Genomic DNA, 6,000 nt, shown 5'->3' on the forward strand with positions numbered 1-6,000 from the left:
GATATTCGCGAGAGAGGTGGACTCAAGGTACTGAATTTGAAATTGTATTATGAGACTGTGGTTTTAACATTAATAAGTGATTGGGTTAATTTAACAAATGTAGAAATACTCCTCTTGGAGGGTTGGGATTTACTTTTTGGATGGCATGCCTATTTAATTTTTAATAAAAAGGTTGATAGGGTTTTTAAATCTCATATTATAAGGATTTCCTTACTTCGGGTTTGGAGGAAATATTATAGAAGTGATTTTAAAATTCCATTATGGGCTATACCATGGCATGCGATAGAAGGGATAAGGAGAGGAGTTAAGATGGATAGTGTTTCTTACGCACAATTACTTAGATGGGATGGTAAAAATTGGCAGTTAAAATCTTTGGAAGATTTAACACAAGAAAATATTATTTACTCATGGTTTCAGTATAGACAAATAGTGGATAGGTGGAAGATAGATCGTAATGTGGGCTTGCTTAGAGAAGATGAAAACTTGTTAAAACAAATAAAAGATCAAAGACGAATTCACATTAAGAGAATTTATGGGGTGTTAGTAGAATTGGATTCAGAAGCAGAATTAGTCAAAGAATGTATGATTAAATGGGCACAAAATTTTGATGAACCAGTTCTACTAGATACCTGGGAAATTATTTGGGTGAGGAATGTCAAATTTACACAAGCCCAAAACTTAAGGGAGAATTTTTACAAAATGTTTTATAGATGGCACCTTGATCCACAAAAAATGTCTCGCATGTATCCTGACTTACAGCCTAAATGTTGGAGATGCGGATGTTTGGACGCTACTTATTATCATATCTGGTGGTCGTGTAAAAATATAAAAGCTTTTTGGATTAAGATATGGTGGAATATTCAAAGAATTTTTAGAAGGAGGGTAAAATTTACCCCATAATTGTTCTTGTTAGGTATTGTTGTTGATTGTGATACTAAAGAGACCATATTGATGTTAAATTTAATTACAGCCGCAAGGTTGTTAGTAGGGCAATGTTGGAAGAAGGAATCTTTGCCTACTTTGAAAGAGTGGTTTTTTAAAGTTTCTTATTTGGCGAAAATGGCAAAGATTTCGGCTTTTTTGAAGGATCAATCGCAAGAGAAGCATTTTGTGGTATGGAAAAAATGGATAGATTTTATACAATATAAGTTGGATATAAAAATATTATTTAGTTTTTCAATAACATATTTAAAATTTAAAATATTTTATAGACTTTATTCTTTTTTTATTTTTATTTTTTATTTTTATTATATTTTCTTTTATCTTTTTCTTTTTTCTTTTTTATTCTTTTTTCTTTAAAGCATTTTTCTTTTGGTATTTATGTTTTTCTATATATATATTATTGTTAATTATTTTATAATTTGTTCAATTAATGTATTTAGATTTATTTATGGTTTATATCTTTTTAAAGATTTTTTGAAGAAATTTCAATTAAGCCTGTATTCAGCTCTGGGAAGGTCGGGGGAGGGAATGGGAGGGTTGGGGAGGTTTGGGGAAGGGTTGTTTTGTTTTTGTAAAATTTTAAAAATTTTTCAATAAAAAAAAAGATCAAGTAGGTATAAATATGCAAAGCTACAGAACAAAGTATATTACAATAAATATATCACTTTTACATGTGACTTAGAACTGTGCTATGAAATAATTTCTCAGCTGAACAGTTTTAACCAAAAATCTTCATAGTCCTGCTGGCTACATATTTGTTAGTTTCCTTAGTTTCTCTTCATAGCGTATAAAATAGGCTTTACTTAGGCAGGTAAAAGTTCTAAATACTGGGTCCTTTGTAGAGAGTGTAATTGACATTTAAATAAGACATTTGCAATGTCTTCTATATTTGGGCCTCCTCATGTATATTTCCTTTCAAAACTCAAATATTTATTGCAGTAAGTGTTGTTTTTCGATGCGGTATCAACACAATGTCTGATATCAACACTAGATTACTCTGGTGCTAATATGCAAGATTCTGTGTTTGAAGATTAGTGGACAGCAAAGAGTAGATCTTGGACTCTGCTTGATGTGATTTTTGTCATCCAGAAACTAGATTAGGAAATTAGACAGAGTGATGGAGAAATCAACCCTTTCAGCAGTAGATATTTGGAAATGTGTTGGTACAAACCTGGAGGTTGAATTTAGATGGCTGCATTGGGTGTTGATATCCAATAGTTTGGGGTGTATTTCAAAACCATTTGAAGTTACATGAGCATAGCAGCATAGTGCTCCAGCTTTTTTCCCAGGCTTCTGTATGAATCTGAAAAAAGGATGCTGCTGTTTAAAAGAACCCACACTTTAAAGTTAACCTAGCTCTTCAAACAATGGCACCTTCCCCCCCCCCAGGCTACCATAGGAATCTAAAAAATATTTTTAATCACTAACAGAGAGATGCTGTGCTCAGGTAAGCTCCAGAATATTTCTTCTGGATCACTTTCAAAGGCTGCACAGCCCTAAAGTCTGGGATCTCCTGATTCAGAAATGTTGTATGGCCTGCAACTATTTGGAGCATTATTTGATAATCAGGGGTATCCATAAAAAGAACAATCTGATTACAATTTAAAGCCCTTTAAAATCTTCAGTGAATCACTAAGAATGTAATAAGAGAAACATTGCATCATTCAACAGAGGAAGATAGTTTAGAATATCTATTTGAAAAGCTTAGTTTTTAGCCTAAAGAAAATAGCTTGTGGTGTCTATGAATCTTCCGGGTTTGAATGAAAGGGCAGGAGAATGATACATCAGTGTTGTCACTTCACCACAGGATGTGTTAATCTGCGACTCAGGGGAAGGCTAGATCTATAAACCTGACAAACCCGCCCTTTATATATAGTGTATGAGAAGCAATTATGGATCCATGGGAATCAATCAACATGGTGACTTCTTTCATTAAAAAAATCTGATTTGGATCTTCACACTTTTTCATATTATATTTAATCTGTATTTTCTTTAATGTATATTGTTGCTGCTTATAACTTGCTTCACTAGCTTTTTGTTTATGATGGTGTATCTATGTTTATGTTTAGAGAATAAAAATCAATGTATTACGTGGTATATGAATGTGCTAGGAGCAAGGATAATTTGTGATAGTAGAAAAGCATGTAGAATTATGGAGAAAGTATGGTAAAATACAGAAAGAGACAGATTAGTGTAGTGGTTAATGCATTGGGCAGAAACCAGGAGACCATGAGTTCTAATCCTGCCTTAGACAGGTGTGTGGGGGTGTGTGACCTTTGGGCCAGTCACTCTCTTTAGTCCTAGGAAGGGGGTAATTTCTGAATGTTTCTGAAATCTTGCCAAGAGAACTTCAACACACATCCAGGTAGTTGCTAGGAGACAAAACTGATTTGAAGGCACAAAAATAATTTTGGAGAATTATACCGAACAGTAGAAACTAGTTGCAGCTTTTTTCCTTACTGTAAATCTTGCACTCTAACATTGTTTACTCCAAAAAGAAATATGTCAGCTTTGTATTTATGTAGTACCCATGCCATTGGTGATTCTTAAGAGCAGCCCCTATTAGACATGGAAAAGTCAAATTTAAATATTTAAATAATAAACAAAACAAGCAACTTGACAATATGGATCAAGAGAAAGCTAATATATACAAATACTACTTTGTTATTCATCATTAATAACCTAAAACCCTCTTTTTTGCCTGAAAGAAATCCCAACTGTTTAAAATATAGTTAAAATTTCACATAAATAATTATACTGCTATTTAAACAGGACAGCTTTTTCAGCTTCCGATTAAAACAAAATTTTCCACTTTGTCTAAATCTGAAACCTGCTGTAGAACAATGGTTTCTATTATAAATCTTTTCTACAGAAAATTTCAGCTTCCAATGTTTGACATTTCTACTTCAATCTCTGGTTGCCAATCACCGTTTTAACTCAGCAGAATTTGAAACCCGTTTCTTTCATAATTCAAATCCTTGCCATCCTCATCCTTTTAATTCTGAAAGTAATGCTCTGGAAAAATTGATCAAAGAAAAGTGTTTTTACCTTACATTATCCAATTATTCTGTGTACAGTACATATTTTTTAGTATTTTTTTTTTTAAAAAAACTCTTCTCAAGTTCTTAAGTTGGGCAAAGCCCAAGTGTCTCACTGACTTCAGCCATCATGTTGGCTACTTAGAGAGTAAGGAAAGGAGGGAAAGGTATCTAAGTGTTTGTGTGTGTGTGTAAAATAAGGTTGCTGTCATGGCAGTCAAAACATAATATGTAAGTCTTTGCTGCTGCTGTGGTTATAAGAAATTGCCTTGACAGCAAGTCCACTTGAATAATGTGCTGTAGAACACAAGAATTAGATCTGTTTGCTTCTTTCATGCTTTTCTGGATAGCAGGTAGCTGAAAAAAAAAAATTCAGCACATTCACCAGGGTGAAACACTTTCATTGGCATTCATTGCAGCCCTATGAAGTTGCTGCCAGATTTTTCCTTCCAGGAGATGAAACTATTTTATTAAAATGTCTTGTGTCCTGTTTTCCTACAGACTTTTGACTGTGACTGGATTACTTCTCTGGATTGGAAAGAAGGGGTGAAGCTCTTTTCTGTTATGTCTGGAAAATGTTCCTGTTTATATGGAAAGGCATAACCAAAGGATCTCAGGCAGCAAAGGCATTTTATCATGCATTGGCAGATTTTGTCAGCACGAGTGAATTATGTAAAAATGCTACATTGGGAAAGCACTGCTGTCTTCCTACTGCATCACTTTAATTGCTATTAGCTATGTGTTATTCACCATTATGTGGAACTGCTGAGTAGAGAAGAGACTCAGCTGGAAAAGACATGGCTAATAGGCAAATACAGAAAGAAATATTAACCAAACGGCTGAAATACATTTATGATTTCAGATGTAACATTTCTGGCATTCCCTGGCCATCACAGTATATGACACTGCTTAAAATCTGTTTGTGCAGTACCTAATAGGTAAAACCATTAATTATGCACAGTGCCAATTACATTTTATTTGGGGCAGGGAAAAGGATGGATAGGGAAGTGATCCAATTGTCTAGTTCATTTCCTTCTTTTTACTGAAGAAAAAAAAAACCACATGGCTTTAACCACTAATGACCATCCTATGCAGAGGATCAGCACTGCCTCTTCCTGCTACCTTGCAGGAAACAATACAGGTCATTGAGGACCCTGATCATTTGTAGGAACAAAAGTATTGGACAGACATGTCAAACTCGCAATGTCACGTGACGTCATGCAACATATTGGGACGGTTTTGCCATTGCCGGCAGTGGGGTGGGTGTGGCTTCCAGATGATGCATCCGGCCCATGGGCCGGCAGTTTGACACCCCTGGTATTGGGGATCTGTTCAAGTAGAGAATTAATATTCATTCAGCAACTGCCATGACTTTACATTCATTGCTTATCTACTCCATTTTTAAAACCTTAATAAGGAATTGAAACTGAACCATCCTGCAGTTTCATAGGAGATTCATAGGCTGGTTGTAGGGCGATGTGTCTGTTGATGGAATTGCTTGTGGCGTGCCAGCCTTCCATGAACTCATGTGCATGACAGGTGGTAGCATGGCTGATGATTCTTGTATTGTTCCAATCGATGATTCTTGTATTGTTCCAATCTGGTGCTGTTCAGTGTCAGTGTGAGTAGAGATTAGGGATTTGGGTTCATAGTGGTTTACTGCCAGCTGGTGTTCGTGGATCCTGGCTTTCAGCTGACACACTGTTTGTCCCATGTAGAATCAATTGCAGTTGTTACAGTTGATTTTGTAAATTGTAAATTACATTGTTTCATTCATCCTTCTGTATCTTGTCTTTGGTTCTGGATAATTCCTGGCAGAGTGTGGCTGTAGGTTTCATTTTCTCCCCGAGCTACAGCTATTCATCACCATCGCAAACCGAATGATTTCCTCTTTATGTGGTCCAAGGAGTTCTCCATTTCACAGGCATTCATAAATTGCAACTGGGAGTACCATGGCCTTGATAAGAGAGAACCAAGAAGTCCATAATCTTTGTTTTTTTAAAAATAGATTTTAATATTG

The sequence above is a fragment of the Crotalus tigris genome, unplaced genomic scaffold (assembly GCF_016545835.1).
Source record: "Crotalus tigris isolate CLP2741 ecotype Arizona unplaced genomic scaffold, ASM1654583v1 scf7180000017551.9496454, whole genome shotgun sequence".
NCBI classification, from domain to species: Eukaryota; Metazoa; Chordata; class Lepidosauria; order Squamata; family Viperidae; genus Crotalus; species Crotalus tigris.